The following is a 26,884-nucleotide window of genomic DNA, read 5'->3' as shown; positions in this document are numbered from 1 at the left end:
TTGAGTCCTGCTACTTCCTGCAGTGTCCTCATGATCTTAAGAACTCAGGGCTCTTTGCCCCACCATAATTTGGAAATAAACTTCTATAACCACTGTCTTCTTTTCCCTGCCTTACCCTTACAAACTCCTCTAGGATGTTTCCTGCGTGCATGTCTCCAAACATCAGTGAAACCAAGTCACAGTTTCCCAGGTACTTTTTCATTGCCTTCGGTAATGTCTTCAATGCATCATTTCAGGACACAATTTCATAGCCATTAAACATCTATACAAGTGTGAGATGGTGATCTCTTAAAACTAGTTGTGACCTCTGAATATGGTCACTAAGGGTCCTTGTCACTTGACCTGAGGGGTGAGTTACTTTTATCCGCTGCCCCAGGAGAAGGAAATACCATCACATACCTGATACCTTTAAATCAGCTTACTTCACTGAACTCTTCTTCAAATTCTTAATCTTTTCTTATAGAGGCTAGAGATGGATGATAGAGATTTACAATTGCATTACCTGTTCTGCTATCTTTCCAATGCTTCTCTTTAGAACTTTGTTTGCTTTTCAATAGCTGGTTTCAGTTTTGAGACTTTTTTGAAATTCCAAAAAAAAAAAAGTTTTCTTATCCTGTTATACTTACCCACACTTTCCTGTTATCACACAGTATACAACCTGTAAATTCAGCATTTGATCAAGATCTAAATCCAAAGTTGCAGTCTTTCTGATGCCCCTAACAAGAGTTCCTTGAGATGGCAGAGAACACTGAAATATGTATTCAGCACAGAGAGGGGAAATTGTAGGAAAGCTAGTGTCAAAAAGGGCACGCATAGACATCTATGAAATCCCACAGTGTACCTTGTCTGGTGAATGTATACCAGGAGTCCAACAAATAAGTACCAATCTATTAATGAGTATTTAACTATATTGGATATTTCTGCAATTAAGGCATCAAAAAGTTCATACCAAAGGCATCTCAAACCCAGATGATTGAAGGAGACTGTGCAGTAGAAAAGAAAGCAAATGAGTCATTTGCTGGTATTATTTTAGTGAGTCCAGAATTGATGTGCCTTGTGGAGGGAGTGAGGACTGGAAGGAGCAACAGGAATGAATAAAGTGGGTGGCTGAGCCAGATGGTGTGGAATCCAAATAAAGAAACCCAGAAGCTGGTGGGTAAATAATGATGAGGTGGCACTGGGGAGTAAAGGAAAATTGGACAATCCTACACCAAGGATTCAGGAAATGTAGGATGAGATGAGACCTTTAAATGTTTACTAGACGTGGCAATGAAAATGCAGCAACAAATAACACTTGGGAAAACTGTTCTTTCAGAGTAAAGGGATAAGTTATAAGAAAAGAGAAGGCTGAACTACAAAACAGAATCAATTGTATGTCTTCTTTTGGAAAATTTGGTTGTAGCTTTCCATACTAACATAAATACTCAGTAGGAGAATTTTTGTGTCTTGTACAATTCCAAAATTACATGTTTTTAAGAAGACCTTTCATTGACTTTCATAAACAGCTTTTTCATCTGAGAGCCAGTTCATCTGTCAGTGATTTTAATAGAAGTAAATTGCTTCAATTTTGTGCTTAATAGTCTGTGACATAAAATAGCAGCCCAGAAAACAAGAGGCTGAAAGACATGAGGTTTATGAGAGGTTCATGTGTGTCAATCATAGACTAGGGATGGTAGATGCAGTATGGGTGAACTTGGCTGGGGCTATGCAACTATTATATTTTCACACTAATTTAAGATGATATGTGGGTGGAGACACAGATAGGGTCTAACCTAATAAAATATATTCATATATTTTGTGTATACATTGAATATCTGTGAGTTACAAAGAACATTGTTAGAGAGTTAATGTTCTCATCTTCATTGTGCTTTAAATGACAAACAAAAAATATTAGTTGGCAGATTGTTGGTATAATCATCATGAAATTATAATGATGAAGGCATTAGTTAGGTGTTCTTATAAATATGTGAATGAATTGCGTACTTTCTTTACTGTGTTTATAGTAACTCATAAACAATTAATATGACCATTATTACTACATATATTCCCTGAACAAAATTGTTATTGCATTCACTACTCAATAAATCACATGAGGTACTAGCATCCTTACTTACAGATGAGGCAATGGAGGTCCATAGAGGTTAAGTGAGTTTCTCAAAACTTGAGAAGGAAAAACAAGTCTTAGTCCACATCCTTTGAATATATGAGTGTTCCACCTTTCCTTTTGCTGCAGTTGTCCCTTTGATGTCCAGGACCTGGGGTGTCTGTGTGTTTCTTAAAGTTCTTTAATTATGAACTGTCTGAACACAAACAACCCGAGTGTGTTATAACAACAGAAACAGTAAATGCAAATGAATATCCTGAGTAGTAAAATAATAACAATGGGTTTAATACTTAAATATTACTTAAATACTTAAATATTGATATGATTTCAACAACTAAAAAAATTAACAAAAGATAATAGAGGGAAGCAGCTGTGGCTCAATCAGTTGGGCTCCCGTCTACCATATGGGAGGCCCTGGGTTTGCGTCCCAGGTCCTCCTTGTGAAGGCAGGCTCGCCCGCACACTGTGGAGCGCCGCTGGCCTGCAAGCGCTGTGCAGAGCCGACTCATCAAAGTGACGCAACAGAAAGGGAGACAAGTAAAAACACAGAAGAGTGCACAGCGAATGGACACAGAGAGCAAAACAACAAGCAAGCCACAAGGGGACGGGGAATAAATAAAAATAAAATACAGACACACAGAAGAATGCACAGCGAATGGACCCAGAGAGCAGACAGCAAGCAAGCTGCAAAGGGGTGGATAAAATTAAAAAAACAAAAAGATAATAGACATGAGGTACCTGCCATTAAAAAGGAAAGATATGATAGGTTCAAAAGAGCACACCAAAAAAGTAAGATTGGTGTTCTGGAAAAATAATACATAGGTTCAGGTTTCAGGAAAGAAACTATCAACTAAACAAAGAACAGGTAGGTTTAGTTCAAAGGTTTATTCAATTTATTACTCATATGATTTATGAAATTCTACTATGGAAAAATTATTTACTTTTGAATATAGAATATAATTGAATAAATAAATACATATAATATGTCAAATATATATTCAGAAAATAAAAAAATGTTTAGTAGAAAGCAACTATGTATTAAAGCAAACGGGTTTATATAGATCTTAAGCTTAATGGACACAGGGACTGGTCAGATTTTTTCAATATTATAATTCAATTGTATAACAAAGTATCTGACACATAGTCTATGTATTTATGTGTTGAATAGATGGATAAATACACTGTTTGAAACCTAAGATCAAAGTGAAAATTTGGCCCTAGGTGAAAAGTGTGATTGGTTTCATAAGAAGGTTTCAAGAGATAACTCAAAGAAGGAAAGCAAGTGGAAATATGGATGCCATTTTTTTTTCCTTTTAAATAAACATTAATGTGAAAGGAAGATCAATAAAAATATTACTCTTTAAGGAAGGTAAGAAAATAATTCAACGGATTTTACTTAAAAGTTAAAGGTCCACTATTTTTATTTAGAGATGTTTGCCTCTTTCATTCCTGTTTTCTAAATAAAAAAACCTCAATAAATTTGGAAGGAATCCTCCTGTGTTTTCCTTTGAAAGTTCCTTTCAATTTTGGATTTTTTTTTCTTTTCTTTGATTTTTGTTTATGTCTTCATTTTTCTCCTTCCCTCCCTTTCTTCCTTTTTTCCTTTCCTTTTTCATTTTTTTCTTTCCTTCTTTCTTTCCTTTTCACATTAGGTTATGTGGTGGTTTAAACCTTGATGTACCCCAGAAAAACATGTTCTTAGATATATGCCATTTCTGTGGTTATAAACCCATTTTAAGTAGGACCTTTTAATGAGGTTAATTCAGGTGTGGCCAACTCATTCAGGATGGGTCCTAATCCTATTTCTGGAATCCTTTAAAAATGAAATGAATATACAGAGTGAAAGCCAGGGAAGCAAGAATTTGAAATCAACAAAGAAAACCAAAAGAGAAGGGAAATGCCAGAAGATGCCATCATGTATCTTGCCTTGAGACAGAGGAGTTCAGAATCAAGGGCAGCCGAACCTTGGGAAGAATGTGTCATATCACCTAGGTGATACCTTGATTTGGACATTTTCTCATCCTCAAAAATGTAAGCTAATAAATACCCATTGTTTAAGCTCAACCCATTTCATGGTATTTGCTGGAGCAGCCTGGGAAACTAAACCAGGTAATTATACAATTTTTAGACATAGGTAATATCCTGTATGTATGTATATGCTTACACCTAAAGCTTTATAGTATCAGCAAACTACAAATAAATTCAATTTTAGAAAGGATGAAACATTGATTTGAATAATTAATCATTTTGACATATATTTGAGAATTCTGTGAATAAATAGTTATATTTTTATTATTTGAGTTTTTTTTTAATTTTTAATTTTTGTGAATATGTAGAAGTAGTTGAATGTCAATTACTTGGAATAAGATGCAACATAGAATTCTAATTCCTTATAGTGAGATAATTTGATAGATATTTGGGATCTTTCTGTTAGATGAAGAGGGAGTCTGAAAGAGGGACTATCAAAGAGTACTGATTGTAGTTTTTGGCTTAAGAAATTGACCTAGGTCTGGCACACTGTTTCAACTGAATTCTCACAATCCTAAGCAAAATATCTTTCTATTTTTTTCCCAAAAGACTGTTGTAAAGGAATTCAACTCATTAACTAAATATTATTAGAGCTATGAGGTGCAAGGAACTGCTCCAGACCCTGTGACCTATAAATATGGGTAAGACATATTCCCTGCCATATAGAATTCATGTTCTTGTTGAGGAAAAAGTACACAATGAATACCTTGTGTACTGGAAAACAGCATGATCAATTGATCTGCTCCTCCAACAGACCATATAACTCTTTTAAAATGTGTATTCTTCTGGAGCTGACAGAGGAATTCTGGTAGTAATTGAGCTTTAAATGATTAATAAGATTTAAGGTTAGTTTAATGTCTAAGGGTTACCTCCTGAAAACCACCTCCTTTCTCAAATGTGGCCTCTCTCTAAGCCAAACTCTGCAAATAAACTTACTACCTTGCCCCTAACATGGGACATGATTCCCTGGGATGAGCCTCCCTGGCCCTGAGGACTTATTACCAAGTATTAATCAGCAATGCATTTGGAAAAAGACCCTGACCAAAGGGGAGAAATATTAAATAAAACAGAGTGTTTATGGCTAAGAGATTTCAAAGTGAGTTGGGAGGTCATTCTGGAGGTTTCTCTTACACAGTACTCAGGCAGATTTCACAAACTGCCACAGTATACAAAGCCTCAAACAAAAGCCCTTGCAAGGCCTCTAGGAATGTCCAGACACTGTAGATAAGCCACTCACCCTCATGAAATCAATTCCCCATGCATGGGCCCTATTTGGAAATATATGAAAATCCATTTCCCTAATTCCAATGTCACATACTTATAATCATTTATAATTCCCCTAATCATATTCTTCTGTCCCTTTTATTTGAACCTATAATTTTCAATGTGGCATTGGACTTGTCCCAGTGGTTAGGGCATCCATCTACCACATTGGAGGTCCATGGTTCAAACACCAGGCCTCCTTGACCCGTGTGGAGCTGGCCCATGTGCAGTGCTGATGTACGCAAGGAGTGCCGTGCCACGCAGGGGTGTCCCCCGTGTAGGGGAGCCCCACGCGCAAGGAGTGTGCCCTGCAAGGAGAGCTGCCCAGCATGAAAGAAAGTGCAGCCTGCCCAGGAATGGCACCGCACTCACGGAGAGATGACGCAGAAAGATGATGCAACAAAAAGAAACACAGATTCCTGTGCCCCTGACAACAGAAGCGGACAAAGAAGATGCAGCAAATAGACACAGAGAACAGACAACCAGGGTGGGTGGGGTGGGAAGGGGAGAGAAATAAATAAATAAATCTTTAAAAATTTTTTTCAACGTACCTGTTAAATATGTCTAGAGAGAGAATTAGTTTAAAGGTCTGAAAATTTTTTTTAAAATGGCAGACTCTTCTTTGAGTTTTCTGGAGTCATCTCAAGAAGAGCACATTTCTTCTTTACATTCATAACACAGCAGAAGCCTTTCTCCTTCCCACTTCCCTTGTCATTTCCCTTTTTCATCATAAATGGTTTGGTTTAAAGGCTATTAGGTGGGACAGAGCATGGGTGAGGGCCATGGTGGACCGAGTGGATAAGTGCAGGGTGAGGAAGGCGTCCATGCATGGTATAAGGTGTCAAACCCTTTAGAGTAAAAGGAGGGCAGATCCATGGGCATCAGAACCCAAGTAGGTTGAGGGGTGAGTCCCTGTGGAGAGTAGGCCACATCACATTGGTGTTAGAATCCCAGGAATAATGCCATGGATGATAACCTGGCATTGTGTGATAAAGGAGGATGAGGAAGACATTCTCAAGGAGAACTTGCCAGCATAGGGCAATCGATTCTGAGCAGGGTGAAAGGTGCTTTCACGTGGAGGCCAACCAGTTTGGGTGTCGAAGAGAAGTCATTTGAGGAGGGTATCATCACTGTGTGAGAAGTAATGTGGAATGGAAATTTCAAGTCCTGGGGTTGGGGGGGTTGGTGAATAGGTTTTCTCTGCAGAGCTGGCCAAGTATGGAAACCTGAGCAGATTGAGGTGGCTTCTGGGTGGAACAATCACCCAGAGAAGGAAGAATACATGAATAAATGAATACATAAATGGGCACTTGAGAAATGAGTCCTTAAATAGTTTCAAAGGGCTTTCATATAAAAGTACATATTTGAAAGTAAACTGGCCTCCATGGCACGAAGAGACAAATAAGTCTTTAAATTAAATAAATACAAAGAGTAGAAAAAAATAAAAATATGCATTTATTATGAAGGAAAAATGGAAAACACCACATTAATCAAATAATCAATGTGAACACCAGCAGTAATGGGATGAATCAAAATCTTGCCCCACCTGATGTTGTAAGGCAAAGATGCATAACTTGAATCTATTAATGTGCAACATTAGACAAACCCAAATTGTAGAGCACTCAACAATACCACTGGCCTGTAAACTTCAAAAGTGTCAGTCATGTTTCCATGACCTAAAGATTAGCTTACCTTAGAAGGAAAATAAAAAGACCAGACGTCCAATTGCAACACATGATTCTGAAATGGATTTGTTTGCTGTAAAGGACATTATTGAGACAATTGGTGGAATTTGATTGGGGTCTAAGGATTAAATGGTAGTAATGGACCAAAATTAACTTACTAATTTTCATGGTTATATTGTGGTTATGTGAAAGAATATACTTGTTTGTGAAAAATACTGCAATATTGGTGTTGATTGCTAAGTTAACAACTGAATCTCACATAGTTAAGGAAAGGTTCTTTGGGTTCTGAAAATACTTACTTATATCATGTTAGGATTTTCCACATCTTCTTTAAAACAATTAACTTCGGAGACTTGGAAGATATCAATTATGTTTAAAAAAATAAGAGGTATAAATCATGGTTTTATCTTTTTGTTCTGAGGAGTCTTTCTAAAGCAAATGATAATTTGGGATATCAAGAAGTAGCAATGCTTATTTTTCTCTCTTGAGAGGCAGCTTTTTCCTATGATACTCCATCTTAATTCCCATAAAGATTCATTAGTTGTGTCATTAAGTATTAAGTTGCTAACTTTGGTAGACTGAATAATGATCCCCCTCCCCCCAAAAAAGTCAATGTTCTAATCTCTGGAACCTGTGTGTTACCTTATATGGCAAAAGAGACGTTGCAGATATGACTAAAGATCTTGGAATGGGGAAAACTAGATTATCCAGGTGGGCTCCTGTTATTATACGACTCTTTTATTTTTAAAGATTTATTTATTTATTTTTAAAATGTATTTCTCTACCCTTCCCTGCCCCTCTCCCAGTTGTCTGCTCTCTGTGTCCATTCGCTGTGTGTTCTTCTGTGTCCCCTTGTATTCTTGTCAGCGGCATCCAGAATCTATGTCTTATTGTGTTGCATCATCTTGCTACGTCAGCTCTCTGTGTGTGCAGTGCCATTCCTGGGCAGGCGGCACTTGTTTCCACTAGGTGGCTCTCCTTATGGGGTGCCTTCCTTGTGCATGGGGCGCCCCCACGTGGGGGACACCCCCGCATGGCAGGGCACTCCTTGCACACATCCGCACTGTGCGTGGGCCAGCTCACCACATGCGTCAGGAGGCCCTGGGTTTGAACCTTGGACCTCCCATGTGGTAGACAGATGCCCTATCTGTTGGCCCAAATCTGCTTCCCTATACGGCTTTTTAAGAGAGGTGCAAAAGGAGTGGGAATCAGAGAGAAGGCCATATGAACAGCTGAAGCAAAGATTGGAGTGATGTACTTTGAAGATCAATGAAAGGACCACAAACCAAGGAATGTGGGAAGCTCTTAGAAGCTAGAAAAGGCAAGGAAACAGATTCTCCCATTGATCTTACAAAAGGAGCCAGCCCTACTGACACCTTGACATTAACCCAATGAAACTTATTTCAGATTTTTGGCCTCCAGACTGTAAGAGGATGAATTTGCTTTGTTTTGAGCTGCCAAGTTTGTGAAAATCCATTACAACTGTCATAGGAAACAAATATACCAACCTGCCCCAAGAAGAGCCCCACACTTCAAGATGTTCTTCTAGGTCTAGAAAACAAAATCCTTTTGAGATTTACAAGGTCTCCGAGGAACTAATTGTAGGTGAGGAGTAGCTTATATAGTATGTAAGCAGTCCTCTAGCTTGACCTTTGTACCAATAATGTTTATTTGCTTTCAAGGAACAGAAACTATCTCTATGAGGTAACACAAAAATATAAGGGAAGAGGAAGAAATGCATGAACAGACATGAACCCAAGCATGTTCAGAAGTTTAGGGAGGATGAGCACAGCTGCTGGAAGAATGAGCTTCAGCTGCCTTTTAGGCTAGCCAAAACTCAAATTTGAAAAATAGTGTTTTTCTTGGTTTGGCTAGGACACTGAACTGGTCCTTAGCCACAGAAAGAGTGTACCTTTAACTGATATACCCACCAAACTGTATGCAAGGCGGGGAGTGTTAGATATCCAAAGCATAATGCAAGTTCTGTTACCAGGATAATAGGAATAAGATGCTTGACAGGCAACAAGACCAGCTATCCCCTTTGCTCAGGGTGACTGTATATCTGATTTGCTCAGCACACTTCTGATCTACATCTGTTGCCTGGCATAATTATTAATAACTCTCATTTCACTCCCAAAATGGCCCAGTTTGGACAATAAATCACATAAATCACATAACCTAATAAATCACATACATCACATAACCTAACTAGATTTCCTTTACTTACGAGGTGATATGGCATACTGGTTAATATCAAGTACTTCTCTAATCTGTAACCCAGGAATAATAATGCCTTCCTTTTAAGGCCATGGTGGGAGTAAAAATGAGCTAAAATAAGCAAAAATATAAGCTAAATTATTTGAATAGTCCCTGAATATTATTACATCTTCCTTTTAAAGTTATTTTATATACCTCCAAAATAAATACTAATCATAAAATTCCAACATAAAAATATCCAGCACTGATGCTAATAAGAAAGAAAGGGTTTACTTAACAAATCAGTACTCTGGAGCAATTTGTATAGCTTGCTGGAAATGGTTTGGTTTCAGAAGGTTTGAGTCAAATCAAAAATCTAACAAGCAGCAGTCTTTCTTGAGGTAATTTGTTTAAGTTTTATCAGCCTCAGTTTTCACAACAGTTGGGTTGTTAATGATCAAGAAAGATAATGACTTTAAAGCACACAGTATCTGTCTAGCCTTATTAGAAATTCAGAAACATTAATCCCCTTCTCATGGATGAAAAAAGTGAAAGAGGTTAGAAATACTTTTGGTACAGATCAACTGCAAGGAGAACTTGGAAAGAATCTTCTCAATCAGGGGTTCTTAACCATTTTTGTTTCATGAACTCCTTTGCCAGTCAGGTAAAATGAATACTACGTAATTTATTTATTGCATACATTCATAAGTGAAGAAAATGCTAGATTTCAGTTAGAGGTCAGAGATAATAAAAATAAAAAGTTGATTTTTTTCTCTGTTCAAGCTCACAGACCTCGTGATCCCGTGGACTCCTGTTCTAAATAAACTCGCCTGGGCAGAGAGTCTTCCATCCTTATCATAGAATAAGAGTCTCAATTGTAGTTTAGAAGTAGGAGAGAGTTAACACTAACTGATTAAAGCTCAAGGGACCTGACCTCAATTCCTTTTACCTCCATCTCCACCAGCAGTATTCCCTATTCCCTATTAACCAAAACATATGTATAATAACCATACTGTAAATTTGTATGTTTTCAGTCTATAAAATGGTTTAGTATACTATATATCAACTGAACTTCAAACTACCATGTGAATTACCTAGTAAGGTATTATTACTCCCATTTTACAGATGGAAAATATTAAATTCCAAGAGGCTAATAGGCTTGCCCTACATGATACAGTTAATAAACGAAAGAGACATGCAGATTGTAAATCTAATTTTCTTGGCTCTAAAGTAAGTGCTCTATCTACTTTAGATACTCTGAAGCCCTTGATTTTGGAATAAAAGCTCCTGATATCTTATTAAGGAAGGCACCAATGAAGTGAAATATGAACACATAAGTGCTAAACTGTTTCTCAGCTTCACAGCTTGTTTTATCAGCTATTTCAAGATTATTTCACTTGAGAGTTTTGTACTTCTAGCCTGCTGTGAGTCACTAATGACATAATCTATTAGTGAAAGGGGTGGTAAATAAATGGATTATGAAAATTGTTATGAGCTTCTTATTTCTCACCACTGTCCATCCAAAAATTTTTTGTTTAGTAGACATATTTGTGCTCACTACAAGAATAGAATGCACATGCACACACAAATAAATGTATAAATTTTTAGATAAGCAGGTGAGTTTTCACTTCACTTGACCGTGAGTTTAAATGACAAATATAAATCTGAATTCTGAAAACCTGAGTTTTTAACCAATTTATGAAATGAAAAGATTGTTTTATTTGAGGATCAGATTCAAATCTGTTCAAAATGTTCTTTGAGCTTAATTTAAGTAGGCAATAATGTATTTACTATGAGTTATCAATTTATGATTTCCTTAGTTTATTATTTTTGTAAAACTAATTTAAAATGCATGTTATCCAGTTTGTCCCCTCACTGATAGACTGGATGATTTGAATATATTCAGTGACCAATGGGTTCAGCTGGACAGTACCTTAGAGCATTTGCAAACCCGTCACGGAATACTAGTATTCATGTTAAGGACTTGTTAGGTGGGGCAGATGCATTCATACTTTGAGCTAGGGTAAGCAGGACTACAATTAGGCATTACATCTGTGAGACTACACAGAAAGAAGACACCAATATATAGAGTCTAAAGAGTTGGAGAAAAAAAAGAAAAATTAAAATAAGAGAATCTTTTCATCTCTACTTGTGTATGGATAAACTGTTCTCTACTTCAGAAACTCCCCACCTATTTTATTATAAAAAATAAGGGATTATGTTAAAGTTAGATTCCAAAATATCTCAAAATCCATTGTACTAGTGTCTAAAAAGAACTGTGACAAGTAATTTTAGTTACCTTACTAAATTATTTGCCAGAATATGATAATGGTCATTACCAAGACTTTTAGAATGCAGTTTCTGATTTTCTGTGGAATTGACCTTAAAAAGAACCTCCCCACTAGGCTTTCTTTTTTGCTACCTTGCTAGCATTCAACCAATTGGGAACATTCTGTCTTGTTGTTTTATGTCAATACATTGCTTGTATCAGCACTGATCAATAGAAATAATGCAAACTGCATGTTCTTTTCTAATATCATCTATAATCAATGAGATTTCACATTTTTTTTTTCATGCTCTGTATTTGAAACCTGGTAATATCTATTGGACAGTATAGGCCTAGGCTGCTTGCAAATGTGCTTTACCTGGATAATCCAAATAATTATCCTTCTGGGTGGCTATTTACCATATATTATGTAGGTAGAGCTAAGCAAAAGAAGCTGGTTCCAGAACTCATTTCTGGAAATAACCTATATATTCTTGTTATTGTTTAGGGCTGATTGAAAATAGTTGTGGATTCTTTTTAAAAGGGCTATCTTGAAGGTTAATCTTGTTTGAAGCTTCAGAGGAACTAAGTTGACTTTGATAATTAAATAGTAGAATGATTATATGCTGAATTCCATAAATAAAAAATTATTAGCTTATGCTGCACATAATAAAAATACTCTTTACACTGTAGGAAATCAGAATGTATTTTTGGCTCAAAGTTTCTCTTGTGTTCTCTGTGGAGGAAACAAATTAAGCAGTTTCAAAACAAATTAAGCAGTTTCAAAAAAAAAAGAATCAGGGAAATTAATATTTACTAAACCTACATACAGTTCCATGAGCATGTTAACAGAATAGACATATATAAAATTAGAAAAATGAGCATACTTGTGTAAAATAATCCATTTAAATCAAAGGAAGTTTTAAGCAGAACTAGTAGGAATATTTGATTTTTATTAGATTTACCTGAAAGAATAAACTATATATATTTTTTCTCTATGTGAGGACATATAGGAAACTTGACTTTTGGTTCAGCGACTTTTTAAATTTGGCACCAGGAAATAAAGTGAAAGCTTTAAAAATTCTCAGTAATTTTGAAAGTTGTGTTTTGTTGTTTTCATATCTCTCATTTTTTAATCTTGACTATAATGATCACTACCAAAGTTTTCTAGCTGCATATCTTTTACCTTAAGGAAATGTTTTTAATATTTGGGAAATGAGGAAATGCTTCTCAACATCACTATTTTGCTTCTCATATGCTTGTTTTTAAAATGTCTACATATTCAGAAGAGATTTATCATGTTCTTATGAAAGTCTGAGCTGATATTATTTCATTTCAATGTGATTTTAATAACCAGTATCTCTTTCCTGAACAAATAATGAGTAATAGTCCCCATCATTTTGTTACTTTGATTAGAGAAATATAAATTAAGCTTTTCCTGTCTTTTTAAAGAGTGAGTGAGCCAAGTATCTACATTTTTTCCCTGATAAATGCACATCACTGTTAAGAACTTAACTTACCATTTGCAGGAATTTTACTTTAGCTTTCACTTTTCATTTTCCAGAGCACCTTAGTGTATGCAGCAAATATAACAGTTCCTGACTTATCCGGTATATCCAGTTCAGCTGTTCTCCTTTCAATACTGTGGCCAACTCAACTCATAGAAATCCATATTGATCACCTAATGTGAACACTTTCAACACACTGGGAGAGTCATTCATTCTGTACAGAAAGTCATGGGCCTTTCTTTGTCTGAATACTCACATTTCTGATACAATATCGAACATGAGAGGCACTGATCAAGTAGCAGAATTGAAAACAATTCTGGAGGTAATAATTCAAGTCTATGGAATCAGTGCTAATTTGGAACAGGAAGGACAAGCAGTGCAGGAGTTCTTACCTTTTTAGTATCATGAACTCCTTGAGAAATCTGGTTAAACCTGCAGACCTTATCTCAGAATAAAGTTGTTAAATGTAAAAAATAAACGGAAATACAAAAGAAACTAATTACATTGAAATATAGTTGTAAAAATATTTAAAAATAGCTACGTAATAGAATAATATGTCCTTCAGTATTGCCCTTATCTTGAGGCGGTTAGGATAACGAACATAATTTCAAAATGGTATAGATGATAATCCCAGAGATGTGAAATGACTAAAATATGCTATGAACATATCTATGGTTTCCACTAGTGACAAAATCACAATGACTGCAGTGTGATTGTGATTTGTTACCTACATTAAAAATTAAAGCAAATTCCATTGCTCAGTTACAAATTAATGAAGATATGTATTTTTTTCCATCCAAACTTGTGAACCACTGAATTTTATCCATGGATATCCTTGGGGGTAGTAGAAATCATGATAAGAAACCCTGTAAATTCCTTTGATAGCAAGAAAGAATAATGGCCTTAAACAAGACTATTTGGATTATACACACACACAAGAGAGGATAATGCCTATTTTGTACTAGAATTCCTCTGTTCTGGGAATGTTTGCCTCTTGGAAGTCAGAATGATCCAGAATGCTTTTGTTTCAGTTGCAGTAGAATAATACATAATTCTATTTATAATTGCCCATTTTAAGGAATCTTGATATTGAAAGACTGAAAAAGCAATTCCTTTGGTATAAGGCACAAGCCTAGTGTGAAAACATGGTGTTAATGCTGTCACATAGAACAGAAAAGGGGGGATATTATCATTAGAATGTTCCTTTATTTTGTAGTGTTTCTATTCTCACTGTATTGTTCTAGTTACATTATCATCCAAAACAATTGTAATATTGAAAAGAGTGTCCATTATGTCTCATTTAATATACCAAGTAAAGTAGAGGAAACACTCTTCAAGAAAATACTGTAAATCACTTAATTTTATCTAAAAACTCTCTTCGTAGGAAAAATTTATAGCTTTGATTATCCAAACCACTGCTACTCAACTTGTGGTCCAGGGGCCAGCAGCATCAGCACTGCCCGAGAGATTCTTAGAAATGCAAGTTCATCAGCCCTCCCCCCAATCCACTGAATCAGAGTTTGGGGGATGGGCCAAAGAATCAGTTTAACAGGCATAGAAAATGTTAAACTGCAACAATAACAACTTGCATTAGTTTCCAATTTGTAAATATTGAAAGGTTTCACTTTATAAGAATCTAGCACCCTAAATTCCTGTGGAGAAAAGGGATCTCATCTTGATTTTTGGAGTTCTCTGCAACTGAATAGTAGCTGCTCACTTTTGAAAGGCCAATACCTCACCAGTTTGCCATTTAAGGAATTCAGTTTAAATAAACCAAGCCCCCAAACCTTAGTCACTCAGGTTTCTTCAAGAGTAGAATTGTCATTAAATTCAATCAATAATTGGAAATCCTTCACTCTTGGGAGATCTAAGTGATGCATGTCACTGCTACCATGACTGCTGTTGTTCCTACTCTGACCTGAGTTCATTTCTGGAGAGGGTCCAGGTGCAAGGCTAAGTGCTTTATATATATTCCAGCGTGTTTAATCCTCTGTTCCCCTCTTTGAGACGGGTGCTGAGAAATGGAAGCAACAGGTCATACAAATGCTAAGTGGAAGAGGCAACACTTGTCTTCTAGCCTCCCAACCTACAAAGCCTATATTCAGAATCTTGTATACTAAATTGTCCCTGTACATGCATTTGATGGATTTCCAAGGGATTTTTAAGTGGTAAGTAGAATATAGAGGCAAGAAATAATGCCAAGAAATGGGAATTGATAAGTGAGAAAATATTCAAAGCTATACATGTTTTCTCTCTCATTCACCCTGCACATTCAGTTAGTCAGGAAGTCCTTAATTCCTATCAATAACATGTTCTTTAGATATCTCCCCACTCCTCCAATCCCAGAGGAATATGTTCTTCCTTTGATGCCTGAGGATTTGCAAAACCTACTTAATTTATCTCCCTGTCACCAACCTTACAGTAAACTTCCTTCATCATCCAGAAGCTCCAGGTTCTTTGGTGAGACTGCCAGTATTGTCCTCCAAATGCAAATATGATCATGTGGCTCCCTTCCTATCATCTTTCAATGGAAATCCTAATCAAAATGCCTTTGCATCATTCAGAATTCCTTCAGACAACATTTCCAAGCTCACCTGCAGTCACTTCCCCAAGGGTGCCTTATGGTCGTGCTGCACAGTAACTAGGACTAACGGGGCCCACTGGAGTACTCTAGAACAACTAGAGTTCGCACTTACTGATCGAGTTCTATTACTATTTGTTCCTTTTCTAGAATTTCTTTCTCCACCAAGTCCATCTGACAAACTCTCACTCATCTTTTGTGACCCAACAGAAATCATTGCTTACTCTGAACTCTATTCTAACTCCCTGCACACCCCTAACTCTATCCAGTTATAGTAAGCTTTTCTCACTATGTCTACAGAGCATTCTGTTTACACCTTTTTGATAGTAATTCTTTCATGGTTTATTATGATTATTTTCACATGTCTATTTCCCTCTTCTGTAGTATAAATCAGACACTATTCATCTCTTCTTTCCTAGCATATAGTGAATATGCAGTAAATGTTAAGTGAACAAATGGAAAAATGAATATTAGCTAATGAATTTGTATGTGAAACATATAATGTTATTTTTCTGCCTGGCTTCATTACAATTAAATTAAGAGGACAAATTTGGTGGTAAAATTGCACACATTATTTAATTTCTTGCTGATTCTCTCATAGTCATTTTAGAATTACAGTGCACATGAAGTGCCTTCAAAGTGAGACAGGGTGGGGAGAAACTAAAATGGGGAAGAGTTTGCTAATGATATTAATACATGCCATTATCCCTTAAGCAGAGTGATTTTTGTAGAGTTGTAGGGTTGAGTGTTCATGGACTCACTATCATCCTTTGTGAAATAAAATGTCTTGGATTTGTTATTTTATTCCAAAACAGGCATACTAAAAGCGAATTAAATGGGCTATTCTTTTCACCTGACATATGTAACTAAAGTAGCTTCAGTTACAGTTTCTTGTCAAGGTAATGTAGCTTTTCAAGAAAGGAACTTTTGTGTCAGTAATTTTGGTTTGGGGCCCTTTTCCATGATGAAAATCTTGAAAAGACTGTTTTCCGCTAACTGGCATAATTCTATTTTTTACAGTTATTTTGGGAGGCAAATGTTTTTGGACACACATTTCTTTATAGCTGAGTTAGAGTGCATTTTATTATGTGCTTGATTTGAAATTAAATTCCACAGCAAATTTTACAGAAATATGCTGCTTAGTTTGTAGTGCAGTTCACATACTCAACATGAATACCAATTTATGAAGGTGTCATGAAGTTGTTAAACCAACCCGAACACACATATACAGATGGTATCAGAGGCATTAGTGCCTGAAAAATAATTTGTGACATCTGTAGGCCTTCTCATAATCGTTTCAGTTTTTGTAATTTTTATTCTGTGACTATTTTAAGCTATTTTGAAATATAGGCAGATACATAGCAACATGGAAATTGTTTTCCTGAGCATTAAAAATAAGATTATTGTATATAATTACTGTTCTTGAATCATCTATTACTTTAACTTAACTGGTATGTTAAATATGTTTTGGTATTTCATTTTGTTTCATTGTTTTTTGTGGTTCTTTTTGACCACTTTTTATGTTAAAAAGTCAGTGTAGGGAAATGGACTTGGCCCAGTGAATAGGGCATCTGCCTACCACATGAGAAGTCCACAGTTCAAACCCCAGGCCTCCTTGACCCATGAGGAGCTGGCCCATGCGCAGTGCTGATGCATGCAAGGAGTGCCCTGCCACGCAGGGATGTCCCCTGTATAGGGGAGCCCCATGCGCAAGGAGTGCACCCCGTAAGGAGAGCCGCCCAGCACTAAAGAAAGTGCAGCCTGCCCAGGAATGGCGCTGCACACACGGAGAGCTGATACAACAAGATGACACAACAAAAAGAAACACAGATTCCTATGCCACTGACAACAACAGAAGCGGTCATAGAAGAACATGCAGCAAATGGACATAGAGAACAGACAACTGGGCCAGGGGAGGGGAGAGATAAATAAATCTTAAAAAAAAAAAGTCAGTGTAGATATTGCTTTTGAGAGTACCTTTATTTATAATTTCTTAATGACAGGTGCATTTTTCTCCTTACATTTGCTGAATAAATATAAATACTTTAACTTCTCAATATAAATGTAATAAGGACATTACGGAAAAATACTTGGACACAGTGTAGTAAAGAATCTAAAATTCACCATCCAAAATAAGCATTATTAAAAGTTTGCTATTCATAACTCTAAACTTCTTTTTCTAAATTAATATCCTTATATAGGTATCTCTATATGTATATCTGAGATGATTCAGACCTTATTACTTAGGTGAGCAGATTTTATGGATAGGTTTTTTTTTAAGCTTCTCTGTTTATTTAATGTCATGACTTTTTCAATGTTAGTAACTATAGATCTGCATAAGCATTTTAATTATAAAGCAAGCATTCTACACTCATATTTAGAAATTTTTTGTTGTACATTTAGCCATTTTTATGTGTTTAAAGACTATGTTTACAATAAAGCATTTAATGAAGTAATAGATTTTAGGAATAAGATCAGAATCCAGAAGGAAATCAAGAGGACAAAAGTATGTGCCTTAAAAGAAAAGTATTTTATCATTGAAAAGAAAGCACTTTCAGGCTTTGCCACCAACAAGGCACGTAGTTAATACTCATATTTATAGAATTTTCCCCATATACATTAACATTTTCCCTCTGGTAAGTTCTTCAGTAAAATAATAATTTTTGGTTTCATTACTTGATATAAAGTAGATATATGCTTTTACTGAAGGGGTAATATAAACTTGAAACTTAGGCAGTGCCATTTTGCTTTTTAAAACCAGCAAATTGTTGGGAAGCAGCTGTGGCTCAATCAGTTGGGCTCCTGTCTACCATCACAGGTGCTTTTTCTCTACAATACCATCTTATTTAGGGATGTCGCATACCTAAGGGCTTTAGGTATACTTTCCATTTCATCACGTATTTAAATCCTTAAAAGTTGTTTTTTGTTGTTGCCTTTTATTGGCAGCATGTGTTGGTGAAGAATATAAAGATCACAAGTACAGTTGGTGCCAGTGCCTTGATTCATGCTTAGGGACTAACAATTTTTGAACTTTGCCTTTGCACCATCAGCTCAAATGTCAACTCAGAGATAAAGTCAATTAGCATCTTTGCTTTGTTATGAATTTATGACAAGAAATATTGCAATGATCCATCAACAGTCCTTTAATTAATTTCTTTTTGAATTCAACTACTTACGTTGGTGAACTGAAATTGCTAAGTTGTTTTTTCACAGATTAAGGAGATTTATCAACTAAATCCATGGCCTTGACCCTATGAATGCACAAATGGACTAATTTAGAAGAATGAGTTGCTTTACTCTGTCTTCAAATTAAAACTCAACCATATAGAAAGTTTGATCTCAAGGAAGTTTCAGTATCTCTTCAACATTTATACATGGTAACAAACAATATATTAGGAAAGTGTCTTTCTTATTAATCACTCTCATCAGCCTGAGTAGAACAAGACTGATAAAAGAACAGGAGCAAAAGAGACTTAGTCTATTATGAAACTGAAATCTCAGCAAATAGACTTTCAATATTTATATGTTTATACATCCTTACTGCAGCAGCTGGATTAGTAAGTTTTTGCTGCACCACAGAACATAGTCCTGGTTGTGTAAGGAAGGATTCTGGATTACCAGTTCATGCTGCTTGACCAAGACATGATAAAACTCTTGACTCAACACATCTGGATTTACGTTATTTTAAATTATCCACACAAATGTGTTTTTATTGTTCTAAATATAATTTCAGAAACTGTTCTTGTTTAATCATTCTCCAGAAGCTTCTTGGAAGGAAATGGAATAGATGAGTTAATGAGGATGGAAGAAATAGAAAAATATTTCTAAATATATTTGAAAATCCCCAGGAGAATCAACTTTGAAGGGACTGACCCTGAGCAACCAAGCACTGTTCACCTGGTGGTACTTTTGGATATCTCCCTTGTCCTAGTTTACAGGGACTCCCACAACAAAGTACTACAAACTGGTTGGCTTAAAACAATGGAAATTTGTTGTATAATACTTCTGGATGCAAGAAATCTGAAATTAAGATACTAGAAGCGCAGTGACTCTTGAAGTCTGTAGAAAAGTGTCTATTCTCTGCCTCTCACCTAAACCTTGTGGCCTAAGCATTCCTTGTCTTATGGCAAAACTCATTCTGCCTGTGTGGTCACTTAGCCATCTTCTCCCTCTCCGTGTTTCTTCTCTTCTTATAAGGACACCAGTCATATTAGACTAAGGCTGTGCAACCCTGTATGACCTTATTTTAACTTGTCTAATTCCATCTGTAATGACTCTATTTCTAAATAAGGTCACATTCTGCAGTACTATGGAGTAGGACTTCAACATATGTTTTGGTAGAGGGTGGATAATTCAACCTATAACATCTCACTTTTGAACATCGAATGGAGGTTTGGGCTAGTCAATCCAAAGGTACATTTAGAATCAGCTTAAGTAATCTATCACTCATAATTACTACAGTGCATGACCCACTGATCATACTATATATTCTGGGAACTCTAGTAGGACAGAGAAGGATAGAGATCAAAATTAGGTGGATATTTGAACAACCACCTGAGATCAGACTTCGAAACTTAAAACTGGGGATGACAGAAAGAAGGGTTAACTATTTGCTGGTTTTAATTAAGGTATTTAAAATGATACTTTGTTTATATCATAATTAAAAATAAAATAAAAATCTTTTCTATTCCAAAGGGATTGTATTAGGACACTTGCGAATATAAGTAGCAGAAACTCAACTCATGCTAGTTGAGAACAACAAAGGTTGTTTTTCTTGATTAGTGTTGATGGCAAGAATTTCTTGGTTATTTCACATAATTGTTAATCCAAGGAAAGAGTAGTGATACAACTGGGAATCAAACTTCATTCTCTCTGAGTCTTGTATCTGGTTTTGCTCTGCATTAGCTTCATTCTCTCACATTATAGTAGAACTTTCCCCAAGTGTTGGAAAGCATAGCCTCCCAAAATGTTCATCTTATAATAACTTGATTTCCTTGAGACAAATGTACAAAAACCCTAGGAGAGGAACTCATTGGTCCACCTTTTGTCAGATGCACACTCTGTGCCACACATAATAATGACCAAGAGCTTAAACTCATGGCAGTCCCCACTTGGGCAATATGGATAGGATATGACTTACTGACAATCCCCTAGTAAAGAGCAGTTCCTGTCCCTGCAGAAGGGAGTGGCTACTAGGAAGACAAAATAAAGATGTGCACTGCAGAGATCCACTGTTAGAACATTTTTTTAAGAATACATTCATTAAAAAGTATTATAAATTACAGTTTTAAAATGTATCCATGTTCAATAAAAATAAAATACATTACTGGGCAGACTGCCAGATGGGGAAAATAAAACACAAAAAGATGCCATGTTTGTAAGTCTTGCAGAAGCTTTGCATGTAAATTAATTAGTATTTAATGTGAAAGCAGAAAAAAGATAAGCATATTAATTCTCGAACAGCAAAGAATGTTTGATAAACAGCAGACTGTTTACAAATTGGACTGCTGAATATTTCATTTGTACTTGCACATAACAAATGTAGTAAAATATGACTTCTGTTTAATTTTATGCTGGAAACAAAAGTTAGCACAGGAAAAAAAGTATGTGTTATTTCATTCTTAAAATACAAAGACTATCTCATACTCAAAATATGGTCTTTCATTTTTCTAGACACTTGCCCTAGATAAAAAATATTTAAGTCCCTGGTTCCAATAGTTAATAACTATAATAGCCTTGAATCAATTATTTAAGCTTCCTGAGCCTCAGTTTCTTAATATAAAACTCAAATTTAGTAATTATATCTCATAGGATTAAAAGCTTAGAATAAGGAGATGTAAAGGAACCATTTAGAGCTGGGATAATTAAATTGTTACTTTTATTTATGTAATTGTACTTTCTGATCTTTTAGGTAATAGCATATGTAGAGAGCATGAAAACTTTCTCAGTCACGAATAGGACATTTAAAACAAAAATGTTGGATAAAAATTAGAAGTCAATTTATTTTAAAAAATAGTTTGAGCTGAAATGATAAATTTATCAGTTTCTATCTCAAAAAATATGATATTTTACTTTCCATATTTTACTTTCCACATATTCCTACTAGGTATATATGGGTGGGTGGGGATGGGAGTGTTAGTGATAAGTGAAGCTGTTCAATTGATATCAATAAAAATTACGTCACCTAATGGGAAACACCAAAATAGAAAAGGATTCACATTTTTAATATCTATAACAGTGCTACTTGAATTTTTCTATCATTAGCTTTAATATGAAATATGCAAGTGGTTATAAAAACCATAAAAAAGCATAGATATAAAACATTTTAATGCTAAAGTGTCAGATCATAAAAGGCACCTTATTTGGTACCCTTCTTGTGTGTGTTTCTTTTCAGTGTCTTGTCCTCAGTGAAATTCCCTCCAGTGGCTCCTTAGAGGCAGGCTTGCTTGCAGCAGGGTCCATGATGTGAGAAGACTATAACTCAATTTTCTGATTTAATAGTGCAAGGTTACCCAAGCATGAAATTACCTCCTCATGTAGAGCAATCCCCTTTGCTTGGCAAGTCAGAGCTCAAAAACTTGATGTCTACTGTGATTACAGCTGTTGACCCAACCAATTGTTGTTGGAATCAGAGTTAAGCCTTTTCTGTATGCCCCACTGAAGAAAATATGTCTCTTCATACAGCAGAAAGGTGAAAATATGTATGTGGCTCTTCTTAGATTTGCAGCACTATCTTACTAATATGCTGGGTTGAAAAAGAACCAATATGGCTATAGCACAGAAAAAGCTGTATTTTTAGTTACTAGAAAATGCTATCATAGGAGATAAAACAAGTCACTTTTAACAAAATTTCTATAAGGTTTAAAAATTGAAAAGAAATCAACGTCCAGCTCAAGTTTGTCAATGAACATCTGCTATATAGGAAACAGTTTGATCTTTCTTTGTTAACATAATCAAACACTATGTGCTGCTGTTTCACATTGCAGTCTTCTGAAGTCTGGAAATGGGAATAGTTAACAGGGCTGTCCGATAGTAATCGCATGCTGGCTGCTATGTAATTTTATTCTAGTAGTAAAAATGAAATAAAAATAAAACAAGTTAAACTTATTTTAATAATATGTAATATATTCTAATTTACCCAATCAGTAAAAAATGTGATCATTTAAACACTTAGTAAAAAACATGTTTAATGAGATATTTTACATTCTTGTTTTTCATATGATGTATGATATTAATGCAATCATCCTGTGTTATCCATTCCAGTACCTTCAGTAAAGATTTTTTTTAATAGATAATGTTCTTTTATTTATTTATTTTCTATCCCTTCCCCCGCCCCGCCCCAGTTGTCTCTGTGTTTATTTGCTGCGTGTTCTTTTTTGTCTGCTTCTGTTGTTGTCAGCTGCATGGGAATCTGTGTCTTTTTTTGTTGCGTCATCTTGTTGTGTCAGCTGTCCGTGTGTGTAGTGCCATTCCTGGGCAGGCTGAACTTTCTTTCATGCTGGGCAGCTCTCCTTATGGGATGCACTCCTTGAGCGTGGGGCTCCCCTACATGGAGACACCCTGCGTGGCACAGCACTTCTTGCTGCATGAGCACTGCGTGTGGGCCAGCTCCACATGGGTCAAGGAGGCCCAGGGTTTGAACCGCGGACCTCCCATGTGGTAGGTGGATGCCCTAACCACTGGGCCAAGTCCGCTTCCCCCTTCAGTAAAGATTTAAACCACTTTTCAACTTGGGGAGTTGTTGAATTGATGATTTTTAGAATGTGGCATGGTGTCTACGTGGGTCATGCAGCCAGCTAGGTTTATTTGGATTACATTTATACAGGGTTATATGACCCTATATGACCATATATACAGGGTTATATGATACAGGGTTAAATGACCAACAATATAGTTATATTTTTTTAACTTTTATTATCTCTATCACTAGCTATATAGAATACACACTTGTCTACTTTACAGTAATACAAAATAAAATCACTTGTTTTGTCTTTTTTGGCATTTGATTATATATAGTTTAAAATTTTACATTCATCTTTATAAAGTTTACTTTATTATTATCCCCCTTAGCCTAATAAATAATTTCCATTTGCTTATATCAAGTACAATAAGTGTTCAGAAATACTTTTTTAGTTATTTAAAGGTAGACTTGGAAGAGTAAAAGTCCTAATCAAAAATATGAGAGTTTTAAGGTTATTTTTTGTGTGATTTACTTAAGACTTTGGTGTAGCTTACATAACATGGAGATAGATAGATAGATTGGTAGGTAGGTAGGTAGGTAGGTAGATAGATAGATAGATAGATAGATAGATAGATATTGCCAAGATCTTGTTTCAGTATTTTAGAACTGCATAAATTAATTCTCATTAATGCTTCTTATTCATAATACATTCACAACAATATAAGATGAAATTTGCCAAGAGTCCTTTAAATTGGCTACAAATTCCATTTCTGAAGTAAAAGAGCTATTGATAAGCACTAATTAAGTTAAAGCTACAGAGGAAATGTCATGCATGCATTAAAACATTTATGTGTTTTTCTTAGCAAGAAGATGTAAGTATATATATGTTTACCTTCAGATAGGATAAAAATGCAATTATCTCTGGCTGTTTCTGAACAATGGCAACAAATAATTTTACCTGACAATAGCCTGTAGAGAATTTAGACTTGTACATAGAATCAGGGCATAATATTATATGTGTATATTCATGTGATTCACCCCAACTTCTCACCTACAGTCTTATGTGGTACTGATACCTCTGGCTGCTTTGTTTTTCTCTTAGTAAATAGAACCCATGGAGTCAGGCTGGGAGGCATCCAAGTTTGTGTCCTTCAGTCACTTCTCCAGAATTTCTCCCTTTGGGAGAAAGTAGATAGCATTCCTCAGAGCTGACCAGTCTGCAATAAACTATGAATTCCTGAAGAACCGTGGCCATGGTTAAATATCACTTGAGTGTTAGATATTGTCCTCCCTCTACAATTTTCCTTGGAGAGCCTGATTTCCTCCAGAAGCTTAGTCTTTCATGAGTCACAGTCATGATCATGACAGGAACTGATGAAAGCACACTGCCCTATCCCAAAAAGCTCTGTGGTAGTGCAGCACAGAATTTTCCTGTTCCATAGAGATAATAACTAACGCCATGTTTCCTTTTCTAATTTACTTCCACTTATTTCTTGAAAGTGAATGTTGAAAGTTTGTTTTACTTTCTAATATTTACAGGCAATAAATGGTCTCTGGAGCCAGACTTCCTGGGTTTCCATTCTCAGCTCCACCTTGTACTAGCTGTGATGCTTTGGGTAAATTATTTAACCACCCTCTGCCTCAGTTTCCTCATCTATGAAGAGGAAAGAATAATAGCAGACTACCTTTTAGGATGAATGTGACGATTCGGTGAAGTAAGAATTAGATGTGTTAATTCATGCAAAGCACATCAAATAAGCAATCAATAAGCATAAACTAGTATTATGATTGTAGGATTGTATCTTACAACAGTGGCTCTAGACCACACATCAGAATCACCCAATGGAAAATTTAAGAATCTAGATACCTGAGTCCTAACCTAGACTTAGTAATTTAGAATTCTGAGTGTAAGCCCAATCATTTCTTCATTAAAAAATAAAAAAGTTCCAATGGTAATCCGATATGCAGCCAAGTTTGATAATGACGCTACAAGAAGACATTATCAGTCTAATTATCCTATTTTGATTAGTTACAAACTAATCATATAGTAACCGTGACCAAGCTGTCGTTTGTTCCCTCTAGACTATTATGTAATATTAGTATTTATCTGGACATCTAAACAAAGAGGCTGAGACCCATTTTTTCAATGCTATACACATGCAATGAAAACAAGAGTTGGAAAGAGGACACGTGGGCTCAAAGTTTAACAATGAGAATATAATGAAGATAAAGAGAGAACTTATGTTAAAACTCAGACTGAAGAGTCATTTCCTGGGGATTGATAGTTCCTAGTTGGGTCTATTTGAGCCCTTCTATTTATATCTCGGTTTCTTCAAATCTTAGTTTCCTCCCAAAATTCAGCTACTCCTTCCAGACCACAGCACAGTCTTCTCAGCATAAACTTCTTAGGTTCTCCTCAATATTATTATTAGGTAATATTTATTAAATGTCCTCTGGGAGTCAAACTGCTCTATGACTTTACATGTATTAGGACAATAATGCAATGTACTAGGAACTATTAATATCACTATTTTACCCATAAGTTGCCTGTGGACAGAAAGAGTAAGCCCAAAGTCATATGACATATAAATGATACTGTCTGGATTTTAAAGATTTTAGCCTTAAGCGTATGACTCCAGTTTCACACTCTTAACCACTGCTCTAAGCTGCTGCCTCCTTCAAATGCAGTTCTTCAGCTAAATCCTCTTGAGAGTAAATACATCTTTTTACAGACAACTGCATCCAGGAAGCATAAATATTCTTACTCTGGGCATTTCTTTCTCCACTGATTTTTGTTATCAGCAACTAGTTTTGGCCATTGCCATGCCTTCTTAGTTGAAATTGATGTTAGCATTTCAAATCTAGGTGTATTAAGACCTGTTTTCCATTTTGCTCTATAAACGTAGTATGAGAGAAATGCAGTCTTTTCTCCTCCAGAGCTCTTTTCTTTAGACATGATTAAATATTCCATATCAATAAATGTATTCAACCACATGAAATAGTGAATTCCTAAGATAGCATAATTTTCATAAGGTATAAAGGCTGTAGCTCACTTCAAATTATTCAGATAAAATACTTTGCCTTAAACTCAAATTTAATCATATTATTCTGGTCTTCTCTGCCCTTAGCATTGCTTCGGATTTTGAATACTTGGTCTGACAAAGATTTCCCTGTCTGCCCTTTCTTTGCTTAGTACTCAAGACCTCCCACACAAGCAGGGGAAATAACTTGAAACTACTTCTTAGTGGTAAGTAAACATGAACCTCTTCAAATCTGGGAAAACGTCCCAGATATGGGGCTTAAATGAATTACTGTCTTAATTTTAAAGCCAGTGGAGAGTTGTGTGTACAAACTGACTGCGCAACTGAACACTTAGAGTGAAATGATTTCATCACTGGGCAGCCTCCTTCTACCTGTCTACCACCCTCACCTTCATGGTAACAGAATTCAAGTCCACTTTGAAGAAATGTACCCTTCCTATCCAGAAACATGCAATTAGGGTAATATTGACCCAAATGGATAGAAGCTGAATCTGTGAAGTTCATTCCCCTGCTCATGTTAATTTCATCAGG

At 35.8% G+C, this 26,884-nt stretch overlaps 1 protein-coding gene and 1 non-coding gene across 2 annotated transcripts in view; both read left to right on the top strand.

Moving 5' to 3' along the window:
• GALNT13 (polypeptide N-acetylgalactosaminyltransferase 13) overlaps positions 1-26,884 on the top strand; it is a 592,145-nt gene that overhangs the window by 300,411 nt on the left and 264,850 nt on the right. The window lies entirely within an intron of this gene.
• Positions 11,606-11,729, top strand: LOC131279339 (small nucleolar RNA SNORA32). The gene has a single exon (XR_009186707.1). It is a non-coding gene; the product is annotated as a small nucleolar RNA SNORA32 (small nucleolar RNA).

Source organism: Dasypus novemcinctus, chromosome 7, assembly GCF_030445035.2.
Source record: "Dasypus novemcinctus isolate mDasNov1 chromosome 7, mDasNov1.1.hap2, whole genome shotgun sequence".
Classification (NCBI taxonomy): domain Eukaryota; kingdom Metazoa; phylum Chordata; class Mammalia; order Cingulata; family Dasypodidae; genus Dasypus; species Dasypus novemcinctus.
This window is presented reverse-complemented; position numbering and strand designations above follow the sequence as displayed.